Source organism: Lithobates pipiens, unplaced genomic scaffold (assembly GCF_037356315.1).
Source record: "Lithobates pipiens isolate NorthernLeopardFrog02 unplaced genomic scaffold, aLitPip1_a1.2 Scaffold_18, whole genome shotgun sequence".
NCBI classification, from domain to species: domain Eukaryota; kingdom Metazoa; phylum Chordata; class Amphibia; order Anura; family Ranidae; genus Lithobates; species Lithobates pipiens.
The window spans coordinates 129,566,615-129,587,356 of NW_027507758.1; the positions used below are offsets into that span (position 1 = coordinate 129,566,615).

The 20,742-nt window shown below is 40.3% G+C and overlaps 1 long non-coding RNA gene across 1 annotated transcript in view; it reads right to left on the bottom strand.

Annotated features, from left to right (window-relative positions):
* Nucleotides 1-11,620: 11,620 nt before the first annotated feature.
* The window catches only part of LOC143987414 (uncharacterized), a 319,148-nt gene continuing 310,026 nt past the window's right edge, over nucleotides 11,621-20,742 (bottom strand). The window contains exon 5 of the long non-coding RNA XR_013276646.1: nucleotides 11,621-11,709. This is a non-coding gene — a long non-coding RNA (uncharacterized LOC143987414). The remainder of the gene's footprint in view (nucleotides 11,710-20,742) is intronic.

The following is a 20,742-nucleotide window of genomic DNA, read 5'->3' on the forward strand; positions in this document are numbered from 1 at the left end:
AGGCAGGCTTTGCCCATCTGCTGGCTTGTATATAATTTGAGGGCAATTTTTAAGCATTTTGCCAAGGCACCCCAGCAGAAACCTTAAGGCACCCTGCTTAAAAAAGGCTGGTATAACCTCTGAGTCATTAGTGACTATCAAAGTTACTTGAATATGTCAGTATGAGTTGATGTATTCTCTATGCAAGCAATTACACACCATTCAGTAAATTATGCCATACTCAACAAGGGAATGTGAAGGTAATAATCCATCTTGTGAGAGGTTACTGGAACTTTAGCAGTATAAAGCACTGTAACACAGTTTAAAAGTTTATTATATCATGCATGGGCCAGAAAAGCCAACAACTGATATGAGGGGCTGAGAAGCAGTGTAATCCTTAGTACACATGGGCCAAATGTCGGGAGAAATCGACTGGTTCAATAAAAAACTGCCGACATTCAGCCCATAAGTATGTCAGCCAGTCCGACAGAAGCCAGCCATTTGGCCAGGTTCTGATGGACGAGCATGCTGGAAAACCAGCAGCTGACTGGCTCTCGATCAGTGCTCTCAAAAGCCAACAACTGATATGTGGGACTGAGAAGCAGTGTAATCCCTAGAACACACAGGCCAAATGTTGGGAGATATCGGCTGGTTCAATAAAAACCTGCCGACATTCAGCCCATAAGTATGTCAGCCGGTCCAACAGAAGCCAGCCATTTCGCCAGGTTCTGTCAGACGAGCATGCTGGAAAACCAGACTGGCTCTCAATCAGTGCTCTCAGCCAATGGCTAAGAGCACTGATCAGAGTGTTCTGGAGTTGATAACAACGAAAACCAGGAACAACTTCCTCCCTATGTACAACTTCACATTTGGTTCTTCACTACCAGGCACTGACAGTCTCTAAGTGAAAAGGAGCTAGAGCCCGTAAGGGAGTCTAAGTCCCTTTAGGAAGTAGCACAAAGTGGTGTAAACTGCATCGTGGAGAACCTCCAACTCCCTTGTAGACACTGGTCCCAGCTCTACCAACTGCAGGAAATGCCAGCCCACCTGCTGCTTCTTCACCAGTCTACCCGAGTGACTCTTCACCAGTCCCCCTAACTGATGCCAGAGATTTCCCAAGGCAAAGTTAGTGAAGATTTAAGCACACTGCTATCTTCCAGAGAGACCTGCTACATTTGGCAGTCTCTCCCCTTGTAAGTCTCTGAAAGTGCTGTAGTACTCACTGTGTCCTCCTTGCTCCAACTCCCTCTCACGGAAGACTTCCTCCAAACTGTTGTCTGTTGCCAGGATACTCCCAGCCCACCCCAAGCCCCAGGCTGAGGCAAAGAACTTCCCCCCAGACTAGGGAGTATGCCTCAAGGGCCACCAACAGTCCCCACAGCACTTCATGTCCATCTTCCACCCGACAGCCCCAGGCAGCATGACTCAGCCATACTTAAGGGATAGCCCAACTACCCTGCCAGGTCCACCGCCTGGAGATTGGCCAAGCTCCCTCGAGTATGCAGAACAACCCTCCTAGCCTCCGCCCTCCAGTTTCCAGAAAGTTCTCCAACTTTCTAGAACCAGGGGGAGACACCAGAGACTTGCCTGCATGAGTCATCCAGCACTGACCTAAAGTAAACCCATGACCCAATTAAGACTCACAGGTTTAAACATGAGTCAGAATATACATTTTCCTGTATTCACACTAGAGGGTGATATATGTTTACTAAACTACCTAATGGAATTGATAGCAGGAAAATAGAAGCCTGAAAAACATATTTGCACCACCAAATTTTAGAAACAAATATTTGATGATGCAGCTACATCTTCATGGGATTCCAGTTACCTACTAAAAGTTATAACCCCAATTAATGAATATATAATTTTCAATTTTTTGTAGCAATCTCTGCACTGATCCTAAATTTTACAATAATCAACACAATGCAAGAAGTAAAGCTCAACTCCAGCAATATATGTGTTTGTTTGGGATGGAGTAATACATGTTTAAGAACTCTTTCAGATTTTTTTTATTGCTGTCTAGGTGCCTCTTGGAATAAAGTGTGTGGTCTCCACAACAGTAAGTTGATAGAATCTAAAATCGACACATCACATCAATACATTTATTTTCAGTGCTGAGAAGGGTTAGAACCTCTAGCAGGTTGCTGTGTTTGTTTCCCATTGAGAGACTCCTCTCAATTACTATGTGGTCACTAGGATACAAAGTGATGCAAAATCCTTGCAATGGGGATAAAGCCAACAAGAGAAAGGGAGCTGTGGTTCTAATCCTTCCATACCGTACTTAAAAATGAATAAAAGTTCTGCCTGCAGTTGAGTTTTAACACTTATACCTACAGAAATCACAAACTTGGAGCCTGCTTTTAAGGTATTAAAAAAGCTAGAGGGCAGATTACTCTTTTCTTGGCAATGCCATAAAATGAACTGCTAGGCTGTTTATAATTAACAAACTTTATGTGTAATTGTGCTTCACGGATGCTTCCATGGACATTAATCATGTAAAAATTGCTGAGTTTGCCCCAATGCCACTCATAGAAAAATGATGAACTGGCACGACCACATCATTAAACCAATGTGACCCATTTCTTACAAGCCTTTTTTCTTTTCATGGCACCAGAAATGTTAAGCTAACAAGACAGGAGCTGGTACCCTAAATAAGAGCTGTCCTTTGCCTGTGTATTACTATTCACAAAAGACGTTGGAGATCTCTTAGTTTGAAAAAGATTTCCAGTTTCTAAGCATAGCATACTCTATGTCAGCAGAAACTGATTATAACCTTCTAATTATTCCAGCTACCTTCCATTTATTAACCAGCTCCTTACCACACTAAGAAGCACTGCTCTGCAGGGACACAGGATATGGCCCTTCCTGGACGACAAGCAGTTAAAGGCTATAACATTTTCCATCATTCTATCATCCCAGCCCAGAGGCATAATGTCACGGACAGTAATTCCACTCTAAGATACACAATGCTTTTATTATTTTTTGGTTTGCTTCAGTGTATACCATCTTATTCCCTGAACGTCTCCTATTTAATATTTGTCTTCTGGGTTAAGGTTTGTCTTTGTGATATAAAACACACAAGAAAAACCAGCTGGATCAGCTTAGCCCTATGACAGGAGCTTACAGTGGTTTACAAATGTGTGACACTAATGGTAAGAAAGAAGTTAAAAATTGTAGGCAAAATGGCACAAAACTAAAATGAATAAAGCAAAACTAAGCACGCTAAAATAAGCCAAATATGATATTGTCATACCAATATACTATGCTAAAGTTTGCAGAGCTTGCTTTTTTTTTTTAAAGTATGGCACTTAAAAATTTACTTGTAACTTCTAGCTGCCAACACCATGGTTGCCTTCTGCTGTGATAGATTAACCCTTTCATGACTAAGCCTATTTTTGGAATTTGGTGTTTACAAGTTAAAATCCATATTTTCTACTAGAAAATTACTTGGAACCCCCAAACATTATATATATTTTTTTAACACAGACTCTAGAGAATAAAACGGCGATTGTTGCATTATTTTATGTCACACGGTATTTGCGCATCGGTGTTTTAAATGCAACTTTTTGGGAAAAGGGACACTTTCATGAATTTAAAAAAAAAAAACTGTAAAATTAGCCCAATTTTTTTGCATAATGTGAAAGATAATGTTACGCCGAGTAAATAGATACCAAACATGTCACACTTTATAATTGCGCGCACTTGTGGATTGACGACAAAGTACGGTACCTAAAAATCTCAATAGGCGACGCTTTAAACATTTTTTACGGTTACCAGGTTAGCGTTACAGAGGAGGTCTAGTGCTAGAATTATTGATCTCGCTCTGACGATCGCGGCGATACCTCACATGTGTGATTTGAACACCGTTTACATACGCGGGCGCGACTTCCGTATGCGTTTTCTTTGCTTCGCGAGCTCGCGGGGACGGCGGGCGCTTTAAAATTTTTTTTATTTTTTTTTATTTATTTTAAAATGACTAAATTGTTTAAAAAAAAATAAAATAATTGATCACTTTTATTGCTGTCACAAGGAATGTAAACATCCCTTGTGACAGTAATAGGCGGTGACAGGTACTCTTTATGGAGGGATTGGGGGTCTAAAAGACCCCCCACCCCTCCTTTACACTTCAGTGTATTCAGATCGCCGAAAATGGCGATTCTGAATACCGGATATTTTTTTAAAACCGGCGCCATTGGCAGCCGAGTAAATGGGAAGTGACGTCATGACGTCGCTTCCGTGTTTACTATGAGGAGACTGGAACGAAGCCGATTACGGCTTCGTTCCAGTTCCTCCCCAGCAGCCGGAGGCATCGGATGGCGAATCGGTGCTCCCGATCGAGCGGGAGCACCAGTAACAGCGGCGGGAGGGGGGACGTCCCCTCCCGCTCCTCCGGCATAACAGCCGAGCGGCTTTTAGCCGCATCGGTTGTTATGCCTGGATAGCCAATCGCCCGCTGAACAAAACGGTACCGGGATGATGCCTGCAGGTGCGGACATCATCCCGGTATACCCCCCAGAAGCCGAGTACGCAGGGTTATACAGTGCCTTGAAAATGTATTTATACTCCTCAAAATTTTCCACATTTTGTCATGTTATAACCAAAAACGTAAATGTATTATATTGGGATTCTATGTGATAGTCCAACACAAAGTGGCACATAGTGGGAAAAAAATTATAAATATTTTTAATTTTTTTTTTACAAATAAATATCTGAAAAGTGTGGTGTGCGTTAATATTCAGCCCCCCTGAGTCAATACTTTGTACAACCACCTTTCTCTGCAATTACAGCTGCAAGTCTTTTTGGGGATGTCTCTACCAGCTTTGCACATCTAGAGAGGGACATTTTTGCCCATTCTTCTTTGCAAAATACTGACGCTCTGTCAGATTGAATGGAGAGTGTCAGTGAACAGCAATTTTCAAGTCTTGCCACCGATTCTCAATCGGATTTAGGGCTGGACTTTGACTGGGCCATCCTAACACATGAATATTCTTTGATCTAAACCATTCCATTGTAGCTCTGGCTGTATGTTTAGGGTTGTTGTCCTGCTGGAAGGTGAACCTCCACCACAGTCTCAAGTCTTTTGCAGACTCTAAGCCCTTGTACACACAGTCAGACATTCTGACAACCAAATCCGTTCGATTTTGTCCGACGGATTTTGTCCAAAACTGTTGCATACACACGGTCGGACAAAGTTGTCGGAAAATCTGATTGTACATAACGTGATGACGTTATTTCGTTATGATGGGACTACGTTCAGGCTAGTAGCCAATAGCTTTGATCTAGGAATTTGATCTGAGCATGCGTGGCACTTTGTCCGTCGGAGTAGGCTACACATGATCGGAGTATGTCTGATCAGAGCATTTTGTCGGAAAATTTTACGGACAAGTTGGAATACTTGGTCCGTCGGGATATTCCGACGGAAACAGTCCGATGGAGACCACACACAGTCGGATTATCCATCAAAACGGTCCGATAGGACACATTCCGTCAGAATCTCCGACCGTGTGGATAAGGGCTAACAGGTTTTCTTCTAAGATTGTCCTGTATTTGGTTCTATCCATCTTTCCCATCAACTCTGACCAGCTTCCCTGTCCCTGCCGAAGACACGCATCCCCACAACATAATGCTGCCACCACCATGTTTCATGTTGGGGATGATATGTTTAGGATGATGTGCAGTGTTAGTTTTCCGCCACACATAGCATTTTGCTTTTAGGCCAAAAAGTGTAATTTTGGTCTCATCTCACCAGAGCACCTTCTTCCACATGTTTGCTGTGTCCCCCACATGGCTTCTTGTAAACTGGAAACAGGACCTCTTATGGAGTGCACAGCTAATAGTTGTTCTGTGGACAGATTTTACCACCTGAGCTGTGGATCTCTGCAGCTCCTCCAGAGTTACCATGGGCCTCTTGGCTGCTTCTCTGATTAACGGTCTGCTTGCTCAGCCTGTTAGTTTAGGTGGATGGCCATGTCTTGATAAGTTTGCAGTTGTGCCATCCTTTTTCCGTTTTCAGATGATGGATTGAACAGTGCTCCGTGAGATGTTCAAAGCTTGAGAAAAAACAGGATATGTATGTATAGTGCGAATCTATTTATACTGTGTATATACAGTGACTTGAAAAAGTATTCATACCTCTTGAAATTTTCCACATGTTTGTCATGTTACAACCAAAAAAAACATGTATGCATTTTATTGGAATTTTATGTGATAGACCAACACAAAGTGGCCCATAATTTTGAAGTGGGGGAAAATGATAAATGTTTTTCAAATTTTTTTACAAATAAATATCTGAAAAGTGTGGCATTTGTATTCAACCCCCTTTACTCTGATACCTCTAACTAAAATCTAATGGAACCATTTGCCACCAGGAGTCACCCAATTAGAAAATAGAGTCCACCTGTGTGTAAAAAATACCGCTGTTCTGTGAAGCCCTCAGAGGTTTGTTAGAGAACCTTAGTGAACAAGCCGCATCATGAAGCCCAATGAACACACCAGACAGGTCAGGGATAAAGTTGTGGAGAAGTTTAAAGCAATATCTCAAGCTTTAAATACCTCACGGAACACTGCAAAGTTTCACGGTGGAGATGGTGTGTTCAGGGTGATGTGCAGTGTTAGTTTTCAGTCTCATCTCAACCCAGAGCACCTTCTTCCACAGGACTTTTTCTACAGCCCCGCAAGTGCACCACCCCAGTGTGAAAGTTTTCAGGTGCTTTTCAGATGCTATTTTTAGCGCTAAAACTCCTGAAAGTTGCCTCAGTGTGAAAGGGGTCTTACTCTTCCCTGAACTTGAAACAATTGCTTATCCTGCTCTTTATGCTTCAGTAGGGAAATTTCTCTCACTTTGTTTGTTTTTCTGATACCAGTCTTATAGACTGGAAGCAGAAATAATTTCTGAAATAAGAACAACACATTGCAGAGGTTCTAACCCTTTCCCGCTCTATCCAAAAGTAACAGAAGATATGTTCCCACAAATTAAGTTTGTACCACGTGACAAAACAAATAAAAACAAAAAAACTTTAATCAATATAAATCTAAGACTGAAGTCACTACAGCAAATAATACACATACAATTCTAAACAAAAATGTGAATGTGCCTCTCCGAAAATACTAGCAAAATAAAAATCTGCTTTTTTAATACAATACATTACCTATTAAACTTTGTGCATGTGTGTTATTTCATCAGCGATTTTTTTTTTTTTAAGTGGATTTTAAACTTTAGACATGAAATATGAACAAAGCATATCCCTGTATAGTCTGTACTTGTCTCTATTAAGGGCATTAAGTGTCATTTCTGTCTGCTGCTTCGCTCCTCTGCTATCAGTATGAGTCAACTCTAACAAGCTTTCCTGACACCAAGAGAAAAAAAGGTGACATGTGAAGTGACCTCCAGCAGATTGACAGCCTCAGCTCTGTTCCTGTGAGCTGTGTGAATGGATTTTGTCTTTTCCCTCCAATCAGCTCCCAGAGCTCTCCTGACTGAGCTCTGCAGAGTATAATTTCAGCTCCCACTTCCTTTTTTCTGAACTCTCATACAAGCTTTAAAAATTCAGCACTTTGAATGGATGCAGAGAAGAGATGGCAGCAGATAACCAGGTCCAACTTATGTAGGAGGATTTGTTTAATCTCCTGACGCCAGTCACTTTACTGGGCATATGTGAGGATTTACAACCACTTTAATTTAAAAAGGGTCCAGTTTCAACAAAATTTCTTAAAATTTGTGAAGTGTCCAGTGCAATAAAAGTCCATCAAGACAAAGTGACTTGTGTTTCAATAGTGCAGGGAAAAAGCTTCTCCACAATTAGTACTCCTCCACACTGCTCACACTTCCTGTCCACCACTTTCCAACCTAGCAACTCACCAGAGGTAGTAATCACCAGCTCTTATCTTATGCGGGCATACCCCACTTTTAAGTACACAAAGGGGTTTATTTACTAAAGCTGGAAAGTGCAAAATCAGGCTCACTTCTGCATAGAAACCAATGTCACCTCCAAACCAGCCCCTCCCTATGCATTTTGTTGTAATTACAGTCTCAGGTATGGTTTAGATGTGCCCCATTCTGCTATCATTTATATATTCTTTACCAATCACTACTTGATTTTCCAAAAATACACATAGTGGCATCTAAACTGCTAAATTTCTGAACCGAACTTAATAACTCACACCCATTTCTAGTCCTAGATTGTAGTATCTTCTGTATCTTTTTTTACATTTCATGATCTGTATCTTTTTTACAGTTCATGATCTTTTAAAGAGACATAAAGAGACTTACACATATTAAAGCAGAACTCTACCTTCTACTCTAAAAAAAATCAACTACACCAATTATTGGTGCAACATAAAAAATCCATTAAATATTCTTCTAATATTTAAACTGTATTTACATGGGGAGCATTCATCTTAATATCAAATGTTTAAAAATACATTGAAGCTAACCACCTGCAAATAGCTACAGGTAAGAACCAAGCATAGTATTGTACACCTAAACTATTCATATTCCGTTAGTAATCTTAATCTCTTAGAGGAGAAATCCAGCCTGAGCTTGTTTGCCTATGGATCACAGGAGTGCAATTAGTTTTGCACTCCTGTGACCTGTTTTCAGCAGAGAGTGGTCTGAAGTCTGCTCCCTGCTGACGTCACACAGATCGATCCAGGCACAACGTCATCCCGGCTCTAGGAGTCTGGATCCACCAGGTTCCTGTACTGATAGCCATCTCAGCCTCTCAGCGAGCCACTGATAGGCTGAGGCAACCGCTCAACGCCCCTCCACAGCTCAGTATTCCAGTGAGCTTGGAGGAGCAGAGCAGGAGAGCTGCTGATTGACAGGCTGCATCTCTCTGCTCGGGGAGCCAAGAGCACTGAGCCATCTGCGGTGTTCAATGGCTCAGTTCTCAGTGCAGAGATGCCGGGGGACAGATGCAGCATCAGATTGATGCTGCATCCACCTAGGTAAGTATAATGGGGGGGGGGGGGGGGAAGCCAAACCCATACTTCTCTTTTAAAGAGAATCCTTAATTAAAGCAGACCTCAACCTAAATATGGCTCTCACATATCTATACACCTCTCTTATTTAAAAAAAATATATAAATATAATAAAAATGCTTTATTTAAAATGGTGTCAATATGTGTCAAAATCTATTTAAATCAATATCAATATTCAATCCTCTTGGTTGCAAAATATCCAGCTCACATATTCATCTGGTCTCTTTTCTCGAAATATCTTAATTATGTCTCCACCTCTCCAATGCTTCCTTGCACAATCTATCCCATAAAAAATCAATTCACTTGAATTCTTTCCATGTTTCTCCCTAAATTGTCTAGAGACATAGAGAGTAGAGACATCCGAAGACAGGAAGTGTGTTACTGGCCGGATCACCAGGTGATTGAAAAAAGAAAAGCTAATGGTAAGTTTCTGGATACCTATGCTGTTTTCTGTACTTTTTGAAACCTAATAAAAGACACTAAATATAAAAAATTCTTCTTTCAGTGCCAGGAAAGCAGAGAGCATTTGTTTGCGGGGGACAGATCCCTCAAAACTGGAACTGTTTCTGTTGTGACAACCGTGGCCTCGGTTTTTGTGATGATACTTGTTATACCTTAAAAAGCTTCACACTTTTAGGGGAAAAACCATGGTCTTCGTTTTTGTGATGATACTTCTCAATTAAACATAAAATAAATTCTAGATAACCAGAGTTACAATCTGCATTAGGATGTGCACTTTTAAATGCTTGTGGACTAACACATTAATTAGAAATGTAATACCTTCAGGACATTTTGTACTCAAACCCAGAACATTAACCACGGTCTTGGTGTTTGTGATGATACCTGTTATGACTTTAGAAGCTTCAAGCTTTAGAGAAAAAACGTATGCAGCAGTTTTATCACTTTGAAGTACAGTATCTCACATAAGTGAGTACACCACTCGCATTTTTGTAAATATTTTATTATATCTTTTCATGTGATAACACTGAAGAAATGACACTGCTACAATGTAAAATAGTGCATGTACAGCTTGTACAACAATGTAAATTTGCTGTCCCCTCAAAATAACTCAACACACAGCCATTGATGTCTAAACCGCTGGAAACAAAATGAGTACACCCCTAAGTGAAAATGTCCAAATTGGGCCCAATTAGCCAGGTTATAAGAAGAATGCCAAGACTCTGAAACTAAGCTCCAGCACATTGGCCAAGACCATACAGCAGTTTAACAGGACAGGTTCCACACAGAACAGACCTAACCATGGTTGACCAAAGAAGTTGAATGCACATGCTCAGTGTCATATATAGAGGTTGTTTTTGGGAAATAGGCGTATGAGTTCTGCCAGCATTGCTGCAGAGGTTGAAGGGGTGGGGAGTCAGCCTGTCAGTGTTCAGACCATACACCCCACATTGCATTAAATTGGTCTGTATGGCTGTAGTCCCAGAAGGAAGACTCTTCTAAAGATGATGCACAAGAAAGCTGCAAACAGTTTACTGAAGACATGCAGACTAAGGACATGAATTACTGGAACCATGTCCTGTGGTCTTATGAGACCAAGAATAAACTTATTTGGTTCAGATGTGTCAAGCGTCTGTGGCAGCAACCAGGGAGTAACAGTTCATTGAGGGAACCATGAATGCCAACATGTACGGTGACATACTGAAGCAGAGCATGATCCCCTCCCTTCAGAGACTGGGCCTAAGGGCAGTTGTCCAACATAACGACCTTAAACACACCTCCAAGATGACCACTGTCTTGCTAAAGAAGCTGAGGGTAAAGGCGATGGACTTGCCAAGCATGTCTCCAGACCTAAACTCTATTGAGCATCTGTGGGGCATCCTCAAATGGAAGGTAGAGGAGCACAAGGTCTCCAACATCCACCAGCTCCATGATGTCATCATGGAGGAGTGGAAGAGGACTCCAGTGGCAACCTGTGAAGCTCTTGTGAACTCCATGCCCGGTAGGGGCAAGGCATGCTGGAAAATAATGGTGGACACACAAAATATTGACACTTTGGGCCCAATTTGGACATTTTCACACTTGCGACCTTGTAACACTAACGAGTCACATGACGCCAGGAGGGAAAATGGCTAATTGGGCCCAATTTGGACATTTTCACCTAGGGGTGTACTCACTTTTGTTGTAAGTGGTTTAGACATTAATGGCTGTGAGTTGAGTTATTTTGAGGGGTCAGAAAATTTACATTGTTATACAAGCTGTAAACTCACTACTTTACATTGTAGCAAAGTGTCATTTCTTCAGTGTTGTCACATGAAAAGATAGAAAATATTTACAAAAATGTGAGGGGTGTACTCACTTGTGAGATACTGTATCTATTACTCAGTACCATACCAATATGTTCTCATATATTCTCAATTGAACACAGAATAGATTCTGGATACAGAGAGTTACAATATGCATGGACATATTTTAAATGCTTGTGGATAAATAAATTTTACACATTAGCTAAAAATGTAATCTGCAGTCCTTTTTGTACTCAGGCGCATTTTTAAGTTACGCAATGAAGGGATTATAAAGGTTGTTACCATGAGCTTGTCATATTATGTTGTTTAAAGTGATTTGCCTCTGCATCTCTATTTAAATAGCCATCTCAAAAATGAAACAAAGTAAAAGAGACAGACCAATATTCTTTCCACTTACCTTTTTTTTTTTTGCTTCATATTAGGCTGATGTTTTCATGTGTTATCACTGATGGGAATTTAAAGCAGTCGCTTCTTCACACTTTGAAGTCTAGAAAACAGAATGAGGGAACTTAAAATTTATCTTATATCATTTATATTAAGTTTAGCATTAAAAAGAAGCAACTGTCAAACACACAAAACTCTAGACAAACAGCTGGATACACAGATAAAGTATATTAAAGTGCATATAAAACCAGATATGCATATGCCATTTTAAATGCATGTTCCCATATTCAGTAGTATCTGACTTGGAGATTGTGGAGCAACACTAGCAGCCATTAGGTGTGTTGTAGTATATTTGAGCTGTTAAGGAGCATTCTGAAAGGAGACTGGAGAGAGTAGAATGATCAGAGGGATATCTCTCAGTGTGCTGCTGCTCCTTCACCATTCAATCACTTTTGTACCCCCTTACCATTTCAAACAGGGGGGGTCGGGATCTGGGGGTCCCCTTGTTAAAGGGGGCTTCCAGATTCTGATAAGCCCCCCGCCCGCAGACACCCACAACCACCGGCCAGGGTTGTGGGGATGAGGCCCTTGTCCCCATCAACATGGGGACATGGTGCTTTGAGGGGTCACAGACCCCCAAAGCATCCTCCCAATGTTGAGGGTATGTGGCCTGGTATGGTTCAGGAGGGAGGGGGGCCGCTCTCTCGTCCCCCCTCTTTTCCTGCGGCCTGCCAGGTTGCGTGCTTGGATAAAGGGTCTGGTATGGATTTTTAGGGGGAGCCCCACGTAATTTTTTTTTTATTTGACGCAGGGTTTCCCTTAATATCCATACCAGACCTGAAGGGTCTGGTATGGATATTTAGGGGCAACCCCACGTCAATTTTTTTAAAAAATTTGACGCAGGGTTCCCCTTAATATCCATACCAGACCTGAAGGGCCTGGTAATTGAATTTGGGGGACCCGCACGCTTTTTTTTAAAAAAAAAATATTTTTATTTTTTATCAATGACTTTCAATGAGTGTTCTCTGTATTATGGAGCCGACAATTTATAATAGCTGCGAGTGATTTTAAAGGACTTTTTTTCCTGCATGAATGACACTTTGTGCAGGGACAGTTCTAAGCACCAGAAACATGCGCCCCTTCACAGGCATACTATAGACACCCCCCACCGTACGAAATTTAAAGGAATATTACACTTTTATTGTTTCACTTTAATCATTATTAAAATCACTGCTCCCGAAAAAACTGCAGTTTTTAAAACTTTTTTTTGCATTGATACATGTCCCCTGGGGCAGGACCCGGGTCCCCAAACACTTTTTAGGACAATAACTTGCAGAATCTTTTCTCTCGAATATTTTCTCTATATAATCTTGGACTAATAGAGGTAAGGTTAGGCACATTTGACCACAGGTTCTATAGACACAGATTGCTATTGTCAGAGTCACGTTGAATCTCCTATTCTATCTCGAACTGTTGTAACAATGAAAACGAAAATAAAGCATTTATTTATGTCGGATCTTTCGTTTTTCGGATTCTGTGCTTTCGTTATCGTTTGTCAAAACGAAAATGAAAATAGCTGAAATTCCGACGAAAATGCATTCGGACAAAAACGAATGCACATGTCTATTATTTACTTTATTCTCTTATTTACTTCCCTTGTTCCTTCGCTTTAGGTAACTCTACTTATAGACATTACCATCCTCAAAACCATTGATGTTAATTAATGTAGATCATATGGCCTTGTTTTTGGAGGGACTTTACATACAGGACTTTACATACATAACCACTTGAAGATCAGGCCTATTCTGCCACTTTTTGTTTGCATGTAAAAAACTGTAATTTTTGCTAGAATGTTACTTAGAACCACCAAACATATATATATATATATATATATATATATATATATATATATATAGCAGGTGCCCTAGAGAATAAAATGGTGGAATTGCAATGCTTTAAAATTTACAGGTTACCAGTTTAGCGTTACAGAGGACGTCTAGCACTAGAATTATTGCTCTTCCTATAACATGCGTAATGTGAACATCATTTACATATGTGTGCGCAACCTATGTATGCAATTGCCACTGCGCCCAAGTACAGGGGCATGAGGGTGCTTTCAATATATATTTTTTTATTATTATTATTATTTATCATGTTAACTTTTTTTATTTTTAAACTGTCCCTTTAATTTTTCTTTTTAGATCACTTTTATTCCTATCACAAGAAATGTAAACATGCCTTGTGATAGAAATAAAGCAGGACAAGTCCTCTATATGGAAACCCCTGGGTCTTTAAGACCTCAGATCTCTCCTCCACCCTTGAAAGCATGTGATTAAAAAAAAAACATTGATCTCATGCTTTCCAGAAAAAAAGGCAGCGTTTACAGCTGCCCTAATAGCGGAAGTGATGCAAATGCTCATCGTGATCTGGTCTCCAAACATCTTTAGTGTAAGCTGGCGTAACTGCCGGATTGGTTGCTGAGCTCCCCGCCGGGACTTGAGAGCCAGGAGAGGCACCAGAGGGTGACGGGAGGTGGTGGGGATCTTTCAGCTTGTTCCACATGTTTTTTTGTCTATATGGAGAGAAGGATTCTGGAAGCCTACACAGATCCTATACTGCTATGCTCAGCACGAACTACTGTTGTAAGTAATGCTGTCTCGATTGCAGTACTAATGATATGCTATACACAGCCTATCCTAAAGAAAAAGAAGTGTTAGAACACAGGCATGGGTCATAGCATTGTAATCAAGCCAGATGGGTCTGTATCTAGTCGTATATTTTATGCTTTTCTGATGGGCAAAGTTTTTTAAAAATATATTTGCTTTTATAAGTCTTATGCCCCGTACGCACGATCGGAATTCTCGTTAGAAAAAGCTCTGATGGTTTTCCCGATGGAATTCCGACAGAACTCCTCCAACAGAATTCTGACAGAGCTGTGTTGCCTACACACAGTCACACCAAATTCCGATCGTTTATAACGCGGTGACGTACAACACGTACGACGGGACTAGAAAAAGAAAGTTCAAAAGCCAGTAGCCAATAGCTTCTGTCTCGTAGTTGAATCTGAACATGCGTTATTTTTGGCGTGTCGGAATTGCATATACACGATCGGAATTTCCGATAGAAAGTTTTTCCGTCTGGAAAATTAAGAACATGCTATCAATTTTTGGCTGGCGGAAATTTAGACAACTAAATTCCGATGGAGCATACACACGGTCGCATTGTCCGATGAAAAGCTCTCATCTGTCTTTTTCTGGCTGGAATTCCGATCGTGTGTACACGGCATTACAGTGTTTTGGGCTTGCCAAGCACATTTACAGTATATCTGGGTTCCTATTGTCCTATAATATTCTATTGTTGATTTCACAGTTCATTTCACAGTTATTTGGGGGTACATCAGTACTGCATTACAGGGCTATATGTCTCAGGGTATCCTACTCACGGTCAAATAAATTGATAATAGGTTGTCTTTTAACAACATGACCCAGGTCTATGAATTATTTATGGATTAATCAATCTGTATTACAATAAGTGAATTACTGTAACTTATCAAAAGTACGTGTGGTTCTTCATGGTCATATATTAGTGTTAAAAATAAAACTAATGTGCAAAACATACAGATTATTTGGTTAATCCACCATATCAAATCTATTTCTGAATAAACTGAAACATTATGTTGCAACATGATAAACACAATGTTTAATCAATTATTAATTATGTGTAATTGATGGAACAAAAAACTAAATTTTAATCAATTATTGATATTGTGTAAATGCTGGTACATGGCAACAACATTTTTTTTTATTAATTATTAATATTGGATACATATTTCCATGCTGAAATATTCTTCTTGTGTTTATGCATGACTTCTTATTTTATAGACCATAACAATACCAAGTAAACACACCAATTCTGTAAGATAAGAAGTCATGCATAAATAAGGGGAGAATATTTTAGCATATGAAGAATGCCAATTACATTACTCATCATCAAGGTTTGTCATGGCATTTAAACCAGTGTACCCTTGCTTACAAACCCAGCTGTGTTTGTTCCTGTGACCTCTGTGTTTCTGCCACCTGTTCTCATTATGCTTTTGAGTCAGTTTGTATTTGTTTTTTTGTGTGTTATAGGTCTACAATCTCTCCTCTTCTGTGCTAGTTATAGAGTAATCGCTAAGATTACTGCACAGATTCCTGGGACAGTGTGTCACTTCCTGTGTATCCTTGCCTACAACCCTGCCTTTGTGCTTGTTTATCCTGAGATCATGTTACTGTGTTCGAGCCTAGCCCATCTAATCCTGTTTCTCCTTCCTGCCTTGTATATCTTTGTTCTGTGTACCATTATTGCCTTATTTCTTCTTGTCCTAAAATGGACAGTTTATGGATTATTTTCAGTCTGCTGATTCATCTCTCTTTAGCTCCTCTGATTCTGCTTCCTTTTCTATCTATATCTAGTCCTGCTACCATACCAACTCAATGTCTTGTTCACACCAGCCTTCTTGAGCTGCACTGTGTAACATTGCCCAATGCAGTCCAGATGCAAAGACAAGGCAGAAAGTTTTGCTTTGTATACTGCCTGTGCATTATGATAAAATAATGCAGGCATACATTTTATTGCAGTGCAACGCAATACAACCTGCATCACCACACTGAAAGTGCACTTGGAAGTGTAGTCACTCTTAATCTAAGGGTGGATCTGAAATGAGTGGAAGCTCTGCTGATTTTATCATCCAACCATGTGCAAGCTAAAATGCTGTTTTTTATTTTCCTTGCATGTACCCCTTGGATCTACAGCGACTTTACTTCCAAGTCCACTTTCAGTGCACTTTCAAGTGCACTTGCAGTGCAAAGTGGATTTTCCTTTAATAAATAACCCCCCATGTCACAACATACGGTCATGTAAATAGTTATATTTGCTTAATTTAAACAATGTTAAAAAAGCATCCAGTAAATGAGCAGAAACTCTGCTGATTTTCATCATCCAAACATGTGAAAGCAAAAATGCAGTTTTTTTTTACTTTTCGATGCATGTCATTGGGTATTCTTTTCAAAAATTAAGATTTATCTCACTTGCTAAGCTCTGGAACAACTTGCAAAGTGCAAAGTCTATTTGCCTTTAATAAATCAACCCCGTTGTGTGCATGCTGGTGTGAATGAGCCCTCAGTCTTTACCTGCTTCGTTTCTCTGGTTCTGCTTCCATTTCCTGTCATGTGTACCTAACTAGAGTTGGACCAAACACCCCTGTTTTGGTTCATGCCAGAACTCTCGAACATTGCAAAAGTTCAGACCCGAGCTCCAAACCCTATTAAAGTCTGTGGGACCCGAACTTGAAAAATCAAACGTACCCAGTTTGAAGACTAAAAAAAAGTTATTGGCCATAAAAAGGATACGGGGGGTCTGGGTACTGTCCTGGGGAACATGTTTCAATGCAAAAATATTTTTTTTTAAATATTGTTTTTAAAGAAGCAGTGGTTTTAACAATGCTTAAAGTGAAACAATAAAAATGAAAAAAATCCTTTAAATATACTGCCTAGGGGGTCCCCTTAGTCTGCCTGTAAAGTAGGACAGCTGTGCAGTGTATAGACTTTGCTGCAGCAAAACATAAATAAAGAAAAAAATGGCTTTCAAATTGATTTTCCCTGCTAGCTTCCTTTATTTTGTAAACAATGGCTTGGCCAGCCAGTCTGCATAATGAGGGCACATTTTAGTGCACTCGGAAACAAGATTAAAGATTTTTTGAATACATTCTGATGGCTCTTTGGCAGACTTTGGATATAAACAACAATGTTTTGCACCACAGTGAGCAAAATGATAAAAGATTGGTGTAGCGCTAAACATTATGTACACAAGTGTAAATACAAGTGTGATACAGCACATAAAACAGCACTGCACAATGTGATAAAATTTACATAAAAGTGCAAAACAATATATGAAAAAAGTGGAGGACTTGGTTCACATTGAAAAAATTAACTCCAGTGTGTCCTATATTGGAAATAGTCCGCATAAGCCCAAATGTGCAGGTGAATGTTCCTGTAGGATAATGCCAAACACAAAGAGAAATCTGGGAAAAACGATGCCAACAATGGAGGCTAGGACTAGTTGTCTGAAGTCACATCAACATCGACCAGTCAAGAAAAAAGGGTGGGTACTCTTACCGGTATAGTTGGACACACATGTCATACGACAGTGGGTTATAAAGGCTTGCAATTACAATCTAATGCCGTGTGGGAGCAGTGGTTAGATGGATCCTTACAGAAGGTCCTCAACACTGTATCAGTGAGCTCCAAGGAGTAAATACTCCAAGATGGCCATATCTGGGACCAGTTCACTTGTTGTTCTCCAATGCTCAGGTTGAGATATAAAAAAGGAACAGAGGGGCTCCAAATGGTGCAGGTCAAAAAACACTCATAGGTTTATTGCAATATGTCATAAATAAAATGACACACCAAAAAACAATACACGAACAATGGTAAAACAATAGTAAAAGCAAGCCCCTGTTAAAGACCTCTAGAGTCGAAACGTGCGTCTGGCAGCTTTCTTGTACCCCACATTGCTTTTACTATTGTTTTACCATTGTTCATGGATATTTTTTGGTGTGTCATTTTATTTATGACATATTGCAATAAACCTATGAGTGTTTTTTGACCTGCACCACGCAATAGTGTGAACACAGCCTCAAACAGGTGCAGAACAATTGGGCCTAGGGTGTTGGTGGCACCTGCACCCTGTAATTCACAGTTACTCTTGGAGGGCGCAGGGCTGACCCTGTGTTCAAGTAATTCAGCTGACTCCATGCATGATGCTGTGGCTATGGAAGGATGAGCTGTGGACAAGGGGGCAGAATAGGCCATTCTGGCAGCTGCGTTGGACTGTCAACTAGTGTCAGCTTGGGTGATAGAGGATGAGAATGAAGATGGTTTAGTGAGCCAGTCTACCACCTCCTCTGCATGCTGTGGCTGGATAGCACGAGCAACATCACTAAACATCACTAAACAGAAAAAACGTGCCCTGCCTGAGGATGGACAATGTCGCCCTTTACCTGTGGACACAGACGCTGCTGGTCCCCTTATAGTGTCATGGGAACATCTGCCTCTCTTTGTTGGCCTCCCAGACATGATGGGGGGGATAATTACCCAGATTTACTAGATACTGGGAAATGTGTAATGGGATGCACTTTATTTAATGAAAAGTGGTGTTTGGTGCACATTTAATTGAGGACTGCCACTGACAGAAATGTAAAAACTATAAATAAAATAGAAAAGGGGGAATTAACAGCATCGCAGTCAGAAAATATGAGGCTGACAATTCAAAAGGGGGCATTCAAATTCATCATGACTTTGTCCAATCATGGATCAGACTGTGCTCTGTGCCCTGATTGGGCAAAGCCTTGCCCCTGACTAGCAGTTAGGTGCATTGCTTTATTCAATTAGGGCCCTAGAATGTACTGTGCAACACTACTCAGCGGACGGACTTCCCGCCGAGCACTCTGCAAATTTGGGTGTTCTTCGAACGGGCAAACAGGTGCACAGGGGATGTTCGGGCCTAACTTTTGCTTGGCTCAAACTGTTCGCCCAACTCTTTACCTGACCTTCTCTTTTAGACCTTATATCTGTCTTGGTGTACCTCTCCTGTGTATTCTGTCTTTTGCTCTTGTCTTCTGTGTATGTGCCTACTCTGCTCTTGTTATACATAGCCTGGAGTTAGCAGTTCTGTTTCCAGTTGATATTTACTTCTTGACACCCACACTTATCCTGTGTTTCTCTGAGACCCTTTTAGCTAGCTTCTGTACCTGTCTGTTCTCTTACTATGCTCTAAATTTCATTTACCATAGGTTCACAAAATCCTTTGAAATAATACAACTAGAGAGGCTATAAAACAAAATGGATTCATCTTGTAAAACATGGGCTCGGTGTATAATAATTTAGGAAAAAATAACTATATATTGTTGGTTTCAATCAATCATTTTCTAACTCTAATATACACAAATTATAGTAAAGAGTAGGTTTACACCAATACCACTTTTTTAAGACCGAGTACAAGTACTGATCCTTTTTTAATGCCATGTGACATTGGACCGTGCCAGTAGGTTTTTTTTTTTTTTTTTTTTGAGACAGAGAAAGGGACTGAGAACACAGATTTCCCCAGTCCATTTCTCAGAAGCCTCAGCTGCACTGAAGCTTTGGACAGGAGACAGCGGCTCCTGTTCATTCATAAACAGAGACATGGTGAACACAGTTTACGCCATTCAGTTATGGCTGGATAGTCAGTGACTGCCCAGGTATCGGTTCAAGCATTGGAACATTTGGATGAGTACAAGTACTCGTCCAAATGCTCGGTATCGGCACCGATGCTAGTATCGGTAAAACCCTAGTAAAGAGGCTTCGGGTATAACCATTTCTAATGTTACATTGTCCTACTGACTTGAACTGACATGGTGCAATCAAAATAACCAATCAATTTTTAGCCTCAGCTTGTTCAGTTAAGCTCTGGAAATGAAAGCTAGAAGTTGACTGGTTGACATGCACAGCTGTTCTGCATTCTGCTTTCTCCAGTCTTTTAAATTCATCTCATTGAATTTTGTCCTCTTTGTATATAAATGACCCTCCACAAACAACATTAAACCAGATTGCAACATATCAATACAAAATTAGATTGTCACTCACTATTCAGTCTTACTTGTGAACAACAAGAATTTGAAGTGTATTTTTCTGTCATTATGTGATTAGTGAAATCACTTCTATTACAACCATACACAAAGATGAATCTGGCAATTCTGTTCATTTCAGTGCTGTAATGGGGCTATCCCATTCTGTAGCATATTAACCACCTTCAGACCGGACCATTTTGCTGGTAAATGACCAGAGGTCTTTTTACAATTTGGCACTGCGCTGCTTTAACTGGTAATTGCGCGGTCATGCAATGTTGTACCCAAACAAAATTTGCGTCCTTTTCTTCCCACAAATAGAGCTTTCTTTTGATGGTATTTGATTGCCTCTGCGATTTTTATTTTTTGCGATATAAACGTAAAAAGACCGCAAATTTTGAAAAAAAATGATATTTTCTACTTTTTGTTATTAGAAAAATACAATAAACTCAATTTTAGTCATACATTTAGGCCAAAATGTATTCAGCCACA